This window comes from Pseudopipra pipra, chromosome 6, assembly GCF_036250125.1.
Source record: "Pseudopipra pipra isolate bDixPip1 chromosome 6, bDixPip1.hap1, whole genome shotgun sequence".
Classification (NCBI taxonomy): Eukaryota; Metazoa; Chordata; class Aves; order Passeriformes; family Pipridae; genus Pseudopipra; species Pseudopipra pipra.
Window position 1 is genome coordinate 42,196,370 of NC_087554.1, and position 15,055 is coordinate 42,211,424.

Below are 15,055 nucleotides of genomic sequence, written 5' to 3' on the forward strand. Positions count from 1 at the left end.
TTCTGAGCATGGCAAACTGTTTCTAACAGTAATATACTACTGATTTGGGGGGAGATGTTGGTCCTCCATTTTCTGTGGATATTTCATGACAATAGCTACACATCTGCTAGGTTTACCAGCTATTCCAGGTTGTGAAATTAAAGCAGTCAGAGGTGGGAAAAGCTTCTTGGGTTATTGCATTCTTTTTCTTCTGTTTGCTTGCATAGCTTTCTTCTATCCTTGTTCACTTCTGGGATGACAGTTCCACAGGTCAATTCCTTCTGCTATGAGAGAAATTTTCCAGATTATTGAGTTTAAATGATTTTTTAATTTCTTTTCCTTTTTTTCTCCCTAGTTCTTTATCATGTTGCCCAGTTTCTTCCTCACTGTTTACACCCTTCAATACTTTTTGTGTGTAAGTCCTGTCTCTAAAACCTCCTTGCCTCCAGTAGGCTCTATGGGTTTTTTTTCCCCCCCTGCTATAACCTTACATCTGTTTCTTGAACTGTTGTATAATCTTTATTATAGTTCTACTGAGAATGTTTTACTCTTTGAGTTTGGTGACTCCTTTCTTTGTTTTAAACCTGTCTTCTAGGCCAAGGTCCAAGGCCAGTCACAGGTAGCAATTCTTTGTGGGTAGGGGGACATTCTCTCTCAAGTCTGGACAAGGCCTTTTTCAAGAGGCTGCACCTGTGATCTGGGCCAGCCTTGCTGCAGCTCTCATATGTGCATTGCTGGAGCTCTGTAAGGGAAGCCTGCATCTGCCAGGATTCAGGGACTGCTTCAGTAAGGTACTTGAAACTGAGAACACAAATTACTTTGATCATTGCTGTCTTCTCTTTCCCCAGGCTGTGCTACTGTAGCTTTTCAAATGATTAAGTATGGCTTGGACTTCCTAAAAATTAACAATGTCATCAAGAATTTTGCCCCACAATCAGTTGTTTCAGAAAGTGATTTCAAAAGACACCTCAGCGAATTCAGCTAGAATATTTAATAGTTTAATTTCAGAGTAAAGAAAATTCTAAAAAATATTCAGTGGATGTGCAATTTCTTTTTCTAAGTTCTTTGCCTTTCCAGATGAGTGATGTCCTGCCCCATCCTTACGAAAAGGTAGAATCCAGAAGGATGAAAAGAATGGTGTGATCCCTTTAGAGAAAAGGCAATATAGCTTTTCCCTGCTAAGAGCCAAGGGGCAGTAAGTTGTAGTAGGAAGGTGAGGCTGATTGAGACATGTCACAGGAGAACACGTGATCACTTTTTAAAAACAGCCTACTGTGATGCAGATCAGAGAGGGGTTGGAGAACACCAGTGTGTGTCTTTGAGAAGCCTTCAGCAGGCAATAAAGTAGTAAATTCTCATGTAATGGAGAAGAACAGAAAAATATTTTCTCCAATGCTATGAAAGAGTCTGTTTTGATGGAACACGGCTATGTTCACTTGAAATTAAATGATGGATTTGTGTTATCTGTTAAAACTAGAGTGGTGTTTGGTTAGCCAGAATATGTGAGAAACTGGAAGAACAGGGATTTTCCTCTCTCTTTTATGAACATGTTACATCAGAGTTCTCAGTTTGACTTCAGGCTTCCAGTGCACCCATACTAAAAATGAATACTGTAGTAAAGGCAAACTTGGATAGTGAGGCAAACACATTGGGATTGACTGACTGAAAAACAGCTTTATTCATTCATTTTGTAACCATGATGTAATGAGTTTATAGTATTTGTTCTCATTGTTAACTTACTCTATAAAGCTTGAATAAAATTTCAGAACAGTATAGGAAATCCTTAAAAAAATTAAATCTCATTTTCATCACCTCTAACCAACCCAAAGATTACTGAATTCAAGACATGGACAGATTTAAATGACCACTTTTCCTCTTTATGATTTGTGCACCGCACAGCACTTGCCATTAGCCTTTATACATTCTTTGTATATGCTTTATACTTCCTGGTAGATAAAGCATATGTCCTCTGGGGAAAATGGGTAGTTTTTTGTAGCAAGGTTAATATAATATATAAGAAACTGCCTTATAAAAACCATGTGTGACTCCTCTTAATTAAAGTTTATTGGGATGCAACAAGTATTGGATAGTAGATACAGCACAAACATGTCTTAGTGAACGTTTCAGCAGACCAAAGCAGATGCTGTCTTTGCACACACTTGTCTTGCTTTCTAAAACTCTTAAAGAACCACAAGGAATCTAAACAGATTTTAAGGCACACCCATACTATTCATGCTCTAGGTCTAACTGTGTTAAAATGTAAAATCCACCTAGTAACTCCTGCACTTGTGTAGGCAGCTTCTCAACACTGATTTAGAGACATTGTGATAGAATATCCAGCATGCCTCATGACAAGTGGTCCCGATGGCCAGTTCCTGCTGTTTAAAAATGTCTTTATTGCTAAGTGAAATTTGTCTAGTTCTGGATACCAAGAATAGTCTTCTCTTACATCCTTTTAAAGCTAGATTAAAGAACTTTCCACTATTAAATTTTCCCCCACTTACAATTAGATCAGGTCACCTCTTAGCCTATTCTTGGAATTAAATTTATTATGCTTCTTAGATCTCTCACTGGATAGGTTTTGTTTCAGGTAGGTATTAGTTTGACAGCACCATGTTTTTCAGTTAAAAACTTCCATCTTTAAATCTCATTCTGCTTCAATCTTGTAACCATTTATCTACAGAAATGGGGACACTTTCAAAGAAAAATACTGCAGATATGAACGTTATTAAGAAATCCTTTGACACTGCTAATAGTTTCACAACTTTCACAACTACTCTGATGTGGGGGTAATATGCCATGTACAGGTATTTGTGAACAGGTGGACTTACAGTAATCCTGCATGTGGTCAGTTTGCATTAAGCTAACCTTTTGGCATTTTTAACCCATACCAGCTCCTCAATCTGAGCTGTACAAACACGTGTTAATGCAAGGGAGGAGGCAGGACAAATGTGGCTTAGATGAGGACAGTGGGATCTCTGCTTTCTGCAACAGAGGTGGATTAAAGAGACTATTTAGAAAGACTTCATTTTTTCTACAGTCCAATTTGTAAAAGTTAAACTCCTAAAGGAAGCAAAGAGACATGAACAATATAGTTTTTATGCTCTTTGAATGTAACACATATATATTATTTGTGTCAAATTAAAGGAAATCTACACTTCTGCAGAGGGCAGGAAGAAATGAGATTCTTTTACTGGTAATTTAAAACACAAAATCTTACTCTAAAATCTGCCAAAGAAAGAAACTCAATACACTCTAAAAGCCTTTGGGCTTCGCCCATACTGTATGTGGCAAAATGCAGTTGTGTTGCTCCAGGAAGAATTTGGAGAAGAAATCCTCATTTGTGTGCTTTTTATTTTTATACTTTTCTCACATTGTACAGGAATGGATGTTAAGAACACAGTTACTTAAGGAAGTTGAACTCTGAAAGAAAGTGAGTTTCACATGAGAACAGAACTAATAGCCTGTTGCTGAGGGCACGATAGAGTCAATCTGAAAGGAAATGGGCTTTCTTCTGTCCTTCAGGATTTTAGAATATTTGATTATTTCTTCTGACATCTCCCCCTGACCTGCCTGCTATAATGCCATGAGAAGGCCACTTCCTTTCATCCCCCTTTGCTAGGATATTAAGGCTAGCCAAAATTAATAAATGTAGTAATGAAGCCCATTCATCAGTTTCAAATGCAGGTGGCCTGTACATCCATAATTTTACCATGAGGTTTATTCCCTCTCTGTTAAATTAGGATTTGATTATCAAGAGAGCAATTGTAAGTGCTTTACCAAAGAAGTCCAGAACCAGTTGTTAGATATATTGAATTGCTTGTACATTCAGTATAGCTGGATCGCTACAAAGAAAATACTTGGATTATGAAATCAAGGCAAAGGGGCTTCATGCATCAGAATTACAACTGCTAGAGTGAAATACACCCTTCTTTGTACTTTGTCTGAATGTGATTGTTTCTGCAATGGGCAATCTAACACTTATGGAAATAGCTTCTCAGCTGGTGTAAACCAGTACAGCTGCAGTGAAACCAAACAAGCTCTGCCACTGTACACCACATTACAACTTGGCCCTTGGTGTCACTAGGTAGATATTTCCTTGCTTTTAAGTGGTCAGGTTTTATATGTGCAGTAAGTAACTACAGGGTTGTCAGCAATCTAAAACAATCCTGAGCATGGTTTTAGCAGAGGGTTTTACTTTCTGACTGTACCTAGACAAGGGGAAATACTCCCCTCAGGTAAGTGGAACACAGGTGAGAGCTGAATGAGTGAGTGTTGGGGGAATGGCAGTGATGGTCAAGACAATCTGAGTTGGCAATGTAGCATGACAGGCCAAGGGAATAAAGTGGGCAGGCTGCAAATGTTGCCCTTTGTATGAGACTTGACTGTGTTGTATGCAGGCAGGACACCAGGAAGCAATGAGGTAGTGTTCTTGCTTGGTGCTGTTCTGGTGAGATATTCAGCTCTGGGCACTAGCAGCAAAAAATGCAGAGGAAACTTGGAAGGTAGTAAGAGAAGAACAACAAAAATGATAACAGAGCTGGAGGGATTGTTTTTATGAGGGAAGATCAAAAGAACTAAATATGTGAAGCTTTGTTAAGCAATGACTAAGAAGGGAACGTGAAAACTACCTACAACTGTTTGAAAGACATAAACACTAGAGGTGAGCAAACAGCAGGGAGAAATAGTCTGTGAATTTGAAAGTCATTTTCAGTTCATCTGTGTTTCTGCCCTTTAGTGATCACTTTCTGTTAAGACGGGTACTTTTCTGAAAATATTTTCAGAAAATTTTCACTTATATATTGAAGTGCTTCAGTATCTGCAAGGGAATTCTGAAATGTAAATTCAAGCTTCAAATTTGAAATTTCCTTTAGCTTACATAAGTCACCCAGTGTATAGTACATTGTACTAATCAACAGTATGGAAATTTTCTGCATGGCAAGTCAAATATGTGCTTGAAAACAGTATTTTCAGTTTTAACATGGCACTTGTATGCTTCCCTGATGGAATTACTTAGTTAACCAAGTAATGCAGCATGGGTTCCAACTGCTTTCTATAAGCTTTGCACAAAAAGGTGGGGAATTTGCTTTTGTTGACAGACACACATTTTATAAATGGTAAGATTTGCGTGCTGAACTGTTGGGGAAGGTATTTTTTCTTTGACAAGAGTTAAAAGTGACTAGAGCCCAAAACCAAAGCATGCTATGTATATAGGGGCTGTTAGTGCAATTTTATGAAGTTGTCCAGATGCACTCATGCACTGCAAGGAAGATCCTTTCTAATTTTTTGGTGCAAAATTTGTCACCAGAGAAAGGTGAATTTAGCTCCTGTGACCCTCCATGGACAGTTAGAGCAATTGAATTAAGAAGAAATTTCTCAGAATTAAGAAGAAATACTCAGGATGAGTATAAGAAAATATTGTGTTAATCGTAAAATTTTCTCCTCCTGGAGGTCCACATGTCATTTAAAGCTCTTGGGAAAAGCAGTGGAAGTGGTTGCTGGGCAAGCCTCAGGTGAACTGACTAGTTTGGTAAGTCATTTTCAACTTTGGTGATTTTTGAATTCAGGCATTAAAATACTATGTTAATACTCATCAACAGGCTTTTCTAAGTATCTTCCCCTGTTAATGCAGTGTTGATGTGCGCTGCCCAGGGAATAACAAGAAATGTACGGTCAGCTGCATAGATACCCACAGTTGTTTCCAGAGGTATTTTCTTAAAGAGTGTATGTATGCACGAATGTGGCAATCCATACTGTACACAGAAACTACAGGCTTTGACCTATGCAAACACACACCAAATTATTGCTTTCTATAAACAAATTAGCATGCTTTAAAAGGTGAAAAACTCTATAAAATTGTGTGCCCTGTTGTTTATGGTGTGAGTGGAGGATGCACTGCATTACAGAGGGGTTCACATTTCTCTCTTCTCCCCCCCTCTCTAAATGGACGTGTGCTCCGTCCATTTCACCATTGTTCCTGCCAGCCCGATCCCAGCAGGGGTTCCCTAATTAGCAATCTCTTCATTTCCAATCAAAGCACAAAGCGGCCCCAAAAGCCTCTCTTTATGAGGGAGCTGAGCGGTGGCTGGGGACATGGAGTAGGATAATTGCCTTCGCCACTGGCAGCAGTAAGCAGCCTGGCTAATTCATTATTGTAATAACTTTGCTTGTCCTTGGGGAGGGGGGGGGTGAGGGTGAGGAGGACTGAGCCTGGCGGTGCTAGCTGAGGACAGGGGGAAGGGGGAATCCAGCCAGAACTGAGGTAGAAGATGGGGACAACTGACAGGAAAGAAGAAACTGTACAAGCTTTTTCTGTCTGTCCCCCCAAATAATTTGAGGATTATGTCAGTTTGTGGCATGGTAGCCAACACTCCCTGAGCATGACTGCTACGAGCACCCATCTTGTTCGCAGAGAGGGCAGTCTGGTAAGGCTTGTAACTTGGCCCCAGGAATGCTTGGGAAGCTGAGGCTTAGTGGATTAGGAAAACTCAGGGGTTGCCTCTCAGTCCAGTAGGAAAAGCTGACATTAAAGCATCGAGAGAAGGTTGAACAACCAAGGTACCCACAATTTGTGGCTTTCAGTGATGCCCAAGAAGTCACCTGTCCTTGTGTGGAAATTGCATGCTATATAGCTTTGAAGGAGTCAGGAGCTGACAAATGCTGTAGCAGAGCCTTTTTCTTATCTATTGTCTCTTTAAAATACCTTTAATCACTTGCCTGTCTTCACATGGGCTGCAGATTTGAGTTTGCTGGAGCTCTGTTGGGTTTCAGTAGCCATCAAGGCTCTGCCCTTGTGAACAGACTGCTAAGCTAAGATGCCAAGTGGTAGCTTCTTCCTTTCACTTGAACGGAAATATTTGTGTGGCACAGTAAGTTTATTAGGTTTTGAAAAGTGTACATATTTTAAGTAGGTAAGACCAGTCATATAATTCCAGACCCCCTGGTTCTTCTTTTATTTCTCTGTGTTTATCTCAAATTGGTGTGGCAGGGTTTGGTCTACTCCAGCTGATGGGGCAGTTTCTCTTCTGAATTCCTTTGAACTGTTATTGCTGTGTACATTCTTTGAGCCCATCACTTTGAGATGGTCACCATTCATCTTTCTGCACTGAGATGGCTGGAAATGTAGCTATGCATTTTACTCTGAGTTTTTTCACTGAAAATCATTATTTCTGACATAAAATAAAAAAAACAGTGACATCAAAATGCAAGTGCCAAACATGCAAATGTGTGTGTGGCAGGAGCAGTTTAACATTAAATGATGCCCTTGTATTAGTGAACACTTCATTCTGGAGCTATTTGTATTGTATTAGTGTTATGGAGAGGCAGACAGAGCAAGTCCTCAGCCTGATGGGCATTTCAGTGATTTGTAACTGATCCTTTGATTCCCAAACAGTTAAGCCACCTAAGATGCAAAATATTTACTGGGAGCAGATCTTTTGAGGTAGTTGAATAAGGCAACAGAGAATTAATAAACATTTGGAGCAGAATTTATAGTTGGCACTGTCCAGATTCTTGTGATCAATGATGTTTTCCCAACTGCCTTATGATAGTCACTTGTCTAGCAGGTTTCTCCACCTCTCAACTAGACATTGAACCTCTTGGACACTGTGCTACCTACAGCAAAAGCAATGTCAACTCAGTGAGTTGACAAGCAAGAACAAACTTCCTCTGCATAGTAACAATGTGAATGAGCAGTACACAGAGGTGATGCTTAAGTCCCAAAAGAAAATATGCCTTTTCATTTTCATTTTCCCATGATCAGTGCTATAGTCCTGATTGTGTTGTGCTTCTTGCTGTCTAATGTAAACACCATACAGTGAGGAAGGTTCAAACAGGCCAGTGAGTGCACACAATGACACTTACGGAGGATTTCAGTCACTTGTTGTGTGTCCTGTGTAATTTCTATACTTCTAGATTCTTTTTGTCAAAGGATCACTCTAGCAGTGATGGGGGATTTGCACATCTCTCACAGTTTACCCAGTTAATAAGTTGCAGCAGTAACAGCATATTGATGTGAGCTTGTGTAGGTAACTCTGTGCTAGAAAATGAAGTATCCCCATTTGTACATTTGTGGGATTCTCCCTCACGTGATATGTCCTACCCTTGATTTGCATTTATCCCTGCAAGCCAAAGGTTAGAGTACTTTAAACTGTGTGGAGAGTGTGGTGACCAAGACTTAGAGCCACAAGTGGCTAGACTCTTGGAATGAATTGCTTTCTTTCCTTATGTTTCCAACTGCTTAGGACTAAGGATAATCTTGAATCACGTTTCTGATGGCTTAGGAGGCTATGGATCTTAAGAGATTTTAAACTGGGGAAAGGCAGTTCAAAGGGCTGAAAGACATCGAATATGCAGCACACTGGCATAAGTTTGATGGGATGCCAGGATATGGACAAGGCTTTATGAACTGGAGTAACAATAGGCAGTTTAGTCTTGACTTCACTTTTAGTCTGAGACCCTAAATTGTTGCATTGTTAACAATTGCTTGTGGAGAGGTAAGAAATTGTGGCAATGGGCATGAGAAGGAATATTAATGATCCAATTTCCAGCTGGGTTCCACTCCAAGGCCTCGGTGGGTGATGTGCATTTTTAATCATAACAAACCAAACTGAGAAGGAGCTGTTTGCAGCAAGGCAGGCCTGTGTGTGGAGCCACAGTGTGTGACACTATCTCAGACCTCTGCCCACTGCTCTAGGGAAGGCACAAGGCTGCTCTGCTTGAGTGCTACCACAAACTAGCTTGGACTGTGACAGTAAAAGCTAGATCACCACTAGAAATGGATGCAGGTAGGGAGTGCAGTAACTGTCTTGAATAGCCTAAAGCTCTTGAGCAGAAGAAATCACTGAATTCAGCTGGAACATTGGATCAAAACTGGTCCTGACTCAAAAAGGGCAAAAATATCATGTCTAGATGCTAGAAAGCATTTTGCTATAGCCATGCTGAATTTCCTGCTAGCTACTTTTGCAGTCTTGGTTTCTGTGATAGGGTCTTCTTGTTTGTGTTTCTGGAAAGTGATTTTGCTGACTTTCGAAGGCATGCAGTCTGGCTGAGTGATGTAGCAAACAGCAAGACTGCTTTCAATCTTAGAGACATAGAATTTGGGAGAACCCTGGAGATTTTCTTTAACTCTGAGGTGCTTTTCATTCTGAACTTTCAGCCACAGAGAGCTTTGATGTACTACTTTGGGAGCCCATCGTCACATGGTTCAAGTAGCCAGTAGGAGTTGCTGTTGAAGGACATGAAGGCCTCCTTACCTGGGCATAAGTATTCTATGATCATTTAACAGTGGGACATGCAGCTCTGTGTTTGATACACGTTTGAGAATGTGCCAGCTGTGTACCCTAACCTAGCTGCTAAGTTTCAAGAACCATGTCACAGGACAGCTCCCTCTTTACATGTCCTTAATGTTTTTCTTTGTTTTGGTACTATGTAGCTGCTTTCTCTGTAGGGTTAAATGGCTAGTAGCCACTTACACCAGTGTCTTAGTCCCACAGTGGTCTAGTGTCTGTGAGAATATGGTGCAGAAGCACAGCTTTTTTGTGGTAGAGGTGTCCGATACATCCCAGTGGCAGAAGAAGCAGCAGCCTGGCTTTCTCAATACAGGACTTCCAGTGCACACTAAGCAGGACAGTCATTCCATCTAGCAGTAGGCAGGGGTGCCACACTCTCTCACTATAGCGCAGGAGCTACGGGAAGATGAAATAGTTGTCTCACACCCCCTCAAGTATATGTTAAGGCCAGAAGTAAAAACTGACTTTCCTCTTAGAGTTTTCAGCAGCCATTCAGTTGCTTCTCTATATGTTAGTGCTAACCCAAACCAGGGAAAAGGGCTGAAGTGCTGCATGCTCGGTCTTTGTAGCATCATGTTTTGTGTATCTGGCAGAGGAAAGGTGTCTGGTGTTTGATATCCCAGTACTCCTGCTTATTATTTTCAAGTAAACAAGATGGGGAATCTGGAAGAGATATGGGAAAACTCCTATCTTGCTTTTTATGCCATTAAACTGGGAGCTAGCATTCTCTGGGATGGTCTGTGCTGATTCAGCCATCTGTATTGTTCAGGCAAGGGTTAGAGGATCACTACAGAAAGATGGGACACTTTCTTTCAGAGAAGGAGTTTCTGAAAGAACACCAGCAAAATCAGAGCCAGCCAGGCTACTAGTGTCTGTTGCAGTGCCAGGGGAAATGCTAACAGCTCTAAGACTTGTGTTGTGCTCAGGAATAAAAGTTATATGATTCGTGCAAGAGGAAGGGAACTCACTGAAGTGGTTGAGGAGGGAGTGGGAAGTGGATGGCAGGGCTCGCCTTTTACCATCCATAGTAGATGCTGCCTCTGGCATAAGTGCCATGCTTGGAGGACAGTGAGGGGTTTATTCGTGTTGTGGTCATGCAGCAAGTCGGGCCCTGAGAAAGGCACCTTTCCACTTGGCAAAACTGCCTTGTTGCTGCTGCTTGACACCCAAGCAGCCAATACGCCCCTCCACAAAAGGCTTGAAATGTTGAAAACTGCAATTTTGTCAGGCTCTGGTCTCCTCCTGGTGGGGGGAAGGGGCTGCCAAATGGATATAGCTTGCTGTGATTTTAAAAATGCTTTTTTGGGGAAGATGGATACCATTTTCTGAGATAGGTGTTTGTTGCCCAGGGAAAACTCCCAGTGTATTTGCAGAAGCTCTATAAGGTCTCTGTGTGTGCGGTAGGTATGCATGTGTGCATGTACATGCTTGTGTATGCCTTTATTTCCATGCTCCGGCTGCCTGCCTCTGATTTAAGGGCAGGTTTTATTCCCCAGCTGCCTCAGGGCTCCTCTTTTCTGATTGCATTAAAGTCTCCGTAATTCTCCCCTCATTAATGATTGGCATATTTTTACCTCTCACTAAAGGAGCTTGGAGGCAACTCCCATGGGGCCCTGCTCGCCAAATGAAACAATTTCATCCTGCTCCAGAAACGCATTAAAAAGGGTTTGTCAGGATCTTATCACTAGTTAGGGAAAGCTAATCAAATTACTTCTATTTATTAGCTGCTGCAGCAATGTGTCATTCTATCAAGTACAGGTAGTGGGACAGACAGGGATTGCACGGAGAGCTCTGTGCATCTAGCGCTGCTGCCTTGTTCTGCACAATAGCATCTCTTGTCAAGGGAGGCCAGGGGCCAAGAGAAGCTGTGAACTTCCCAGTGACACTGCTTCTGTCATCATTGCCACGAGGACTTCCCATCTGCTGCCATTCTTCACTCGTCTTTTCCAGAGGACTCTCCAAAGACCTTTCCCAGTAGCATTCCTGAGCTTTTACCACTGGGTCTACTGCTTCTGTATTTGGTTGATCACTTCCTGCTGTTGCTGATTGTATTTTGCTACAGACTATTTGTTTTGAGATGGTTTGGGGTTTTTGGCAAGTTTATCTCAGTATTAAACCAATCCAGGAAAGATTTGGGCATGGGTTGACAAAGGGAAGAGTGGGGAGGGATTATGGCAATTTGGGAAATAATAACTATTAGTATTTTTTCACTTCGTGAGACTTTAATGAAATATATTTTTTTCCAAGCTGTTTTTTTTCCCCCAGTCCATGTGGTCTAGAAAAGTAATTACAATTGAAGGAGTGGGAAAGAAAACAACTGTGTCTATTGAATAAACTAGGTCCCAAGGACCTAGATGGGACTCTGAAAAGAGCACCAACTTATCTCTGGATTGTTGCTGATTGCATGAGTATTAGTGGTTTGTGAAGCAAGAGGTGTGAACTCAGATACTGATTTCACATATGGAACATGTAGGTCCTTCATGCACATACACCATGCACTTGTATTTGCAACTATGTAGACTCTTGCTCCTGCATACAATCTTAATTCCCAGGGTGGCTGTACCTCCTGTGGGCTTACTGAAAAGGGACATGGAGGCAGGTGCCTGACATGCACTTCTAAACTTTAGAAAGTATAGATCTGCTTCCATCTTTTTACTATTTCTTTCATCTTGAAAGTAAGAGCAAGGAAATCTCTGGTGTTTTAGATAAACGTGAATTTGACAGTGAAAATAGGCTTGTTTCCAGGTAAAGCTGGTCTCACATTAGAAAAAAAACTCACAAGAATAAAACTGTGTAGTGGATGTATTTGCATGAAGTGAAGTGTGTCTAAACATGGTTATAGTGATTCCCAATGACGATATTGGTGTGCGCTTCATGAAAAAACCTTTGCTGTTTCATTTTGTGCATACCAACAATTTCACCTTAGCACAAAATCCTGGTACAGCAGTGAAAACACACCGTTCTCATGAATAAGTGTACATGTAAACATAAAGAGTGTGCACACTGTGTGTGGTGTTTGTTTCATTTAGGGAAGGTTTGTGCTGGTTCCCAGGTTTCTGCAGTTGTTTGTACGCAGATGCACACTCTGTGTTTGCATAGAAATGATGGAGTGGTTAGAGGTTTGACAGTGTTTCGGCACTATGACCAATGATATCTGGAGCCTGGATTGGTGGAGGGTGGGCAAGTGCCCCAGCTATTATAACTGTATGGATTCACTATATGGTGGGAGTGGCTGCCAAGCTCCAGGGGCCCTGGAAGCAGCAGTGTAGCAGGATTAGTAGGGTAGTCCAGCCCCATCAGTCCCATGCAGCGAGCCACGCTCCAGCATCCTCATTATCCACACAGTTCAAAAGGCAGTCCTGAACGGACCATCAAGTCCCACAAAAGGCTCCATCGATTGGTCTGTTGAAGCGTTTCCTGGGGTCCTTTATATGTCTCTGCCTTGTTGTCAGTAATGAAGAGGCCGAGTGCAGAGAGAGTCAGCAGACTCCCAGCTGCTGGGATTTCTTCATCTTCTCATCAGGATTTTAATTAGACACGTCCGAGAGGGCAGCACCGTGTGAGGGCAGGCGGGAGCTTTATCAAGCAGGCCACTTCTTTAATTACTGTTTACTGACAGATAACAAGGGAGGGGAGGTGGCAGCAGAGATGGTTGTAGGGGGAAGCAGGATAAGGACAGCAGTCTCAGTGTGTACTCAGTAAGGAAGGCCTTTGCTTTCGAGCAGAAATTGTTCCACTCTGCCTATCCTGACATGCTGTTTACCTGTTGCCACAGTAAGAAAAGTTCCTCTTGCCCCTTTCCCAGGGGCAGAAGTTAGATCTGAAAGGTGTTAAGGTGTAAGGGCCAGAGACACAAGGAATGGAAAGTATAGGTTTGCTTAGAGAAAAATGAGAAATTTGTCTTCTCTAAGCTACCAGGATCCTTGGCTGAGCTGTCCTGTGTCGTCTTAGCCCTGGGCTGCCCTCTGGGTTTTCTGACACTGCACAGTAGGAAGCAAAATTATTTTCTTCTCCTGTCTGGAACTGTCAGCCCTCCTCCCTCCCACTACTACCATTGCTGTTTTGTCTGAAAGAAACCTTCTTCTATCTTTCCATGTGTCCTCAGCTTTGGTGGTATGACAGCAGTCTGCTCTGTGGCTGCTGCTGTTGCAGACTTCATCCCTGCCGTCTTGTGGGCCAACTCTGCATCTGGTGTGAATAATATCTTTAGCCAATCTTCTTCTATCTGGCCCCAAAATCCACATATTCCTCCCACCTTTTGTCTCCTTCCCCTTAAGGTATTTTTTGGTCACCATTTGTATCCCAGCTGCTGAGTCCTGATGGATCATAGCCCTGTTTTTAGTTTTGTAGAGCTTCATCCTGACTGTTTTGTGTTATCACAGGGGAATGGTGATCACAGTCATGTCCCCCCCCCAAAAAAAACAAGAGGCTGAGCCAGACTGGTGTGGTAGATCCCTGCTTCCTGGCTTAGCCAGCCTTTTGGGACATAGGAATGCCTGCAGTGGAGTGCAGCAATTGGTGTCCCCATAAACAGTCCTTTGGTGAACTAAGCTCAGCAGCATGTTACTCTCCAGAAATTTGATTGGAAATTCATGCCACAGACTTGACTGCATTCGTATCTACTGTAAGGTAGTCTGATGCTTCCAAAATACTGTTGCCATCCCAGAATGGAAGACAGTATGTGCCAGAGCTTGGTTTCCATTGTTGCCAACAGACTCCCACTGCTCTGAGCAGTACAAGATCTGGAGGATGCGCTCGGGATCAGCAAGGACTTGGTAATTGGACTGTTGTTCTTTCATTTTGTTACGCAGTAGCGAGCAGATTATAGAGCCCACACATTATAGATTTCCTGTCATCCCTCATGAATCAAGCTCCACCGTCTTATTTACTGCCAGCCAAGGCCTGTGAATAACATCACCAATGGATACACTCTCAAGCAGTTGTGCAAACACACAGTACAGAGCAGTTGCTTGTGCCTTTGGGCTGTTAGTTCACCTTTCCCCCTCACAACACCTATGGTAGTAAAGGGCCCTCTGTTTCCCATCTGCATGGAATGGCTCCTGGCTTCCATGGGAGCTCACATTTTGTAACACTGGAGGCAAATCTGTATTATCTAATTAATAATAAATCCCACATTTTTAACTTTCTGACATTTCTAGTTACAATTCTGGCCATTCTGTACACTCTCATACCCATGTGCACCAAGGATGCAGACTGCCAGTTTCTGGGGAGCTGGTTTGTACTCAAGGCTGGCTGGTTTGTACTCAAGGCACAGCACTGGAAATAAGGACTATCATAACAGCTCTCAGCTTCATCCAGGACTGCTAAGGAATTCTGCTGTTCTATTAGTTGTATTGTGAATAACCTTGTTCCTTGTTCTAGATGTTCATTAAAAACTCTGTGGCCTTCCAAGTGATAAACTTGGAGACGCAGGAATGAAGTTAGAGGGACTGAAGTCTAATTTGTTTCTGATAGGCAGGTTAATATTTCTGTCTTGGAAATCTAGATATTAGGCAAGGTCTGGGGAATGTGTCTTCGAACAGTAAGAGGCTTTATCCAAGAGGAAGTGATTAAGCTGTTTGCTATTTCCGCTGTTGATAGAGCTTAAAGTAAATGGGCTTTGATTGCAATGTGGGAGATCACAGTTTGATGTTACAAACTGGTATTTGCAGTGATACAGGAGTATTAGAACAGACTGCCTGAGAGGGGCTAAAAGTTTTGACAGATATTTTCCCAGCCTTTTCTGGAAAAATAATGCTGCTATAGCATTATCCATTGGGATGAAG

At 42.0% G+C, this 15,055-nt stretch overlaps 1 protein-coding gene across 2 annotated transcripts in view; it reads left to right on the forward strand.

Moving 5' to 3' along the window:
• Positions 1–15,055, forward strand: part of ESRRB (estrogen related receptor beta) — a 131,311-nt gene that overhangs the window by 11,598 nt on the left and 104,658 nt on the right. The window contains exon 2 of one of the 2 annotated variants that reach the window (XM_064658798.1): positions 5,431–5,509. The exons of the other annotated variant lie outside the window; for it this stretch is intronic. The gene's annotated coding sequence lies outside the window, so the exon portion shown is untranslated. The remainder of the gene's footprint in view (positions 1–5,430; positions 5,510–15,055) is intronic. 2 annotated transcript variants of the gene reach the window in all.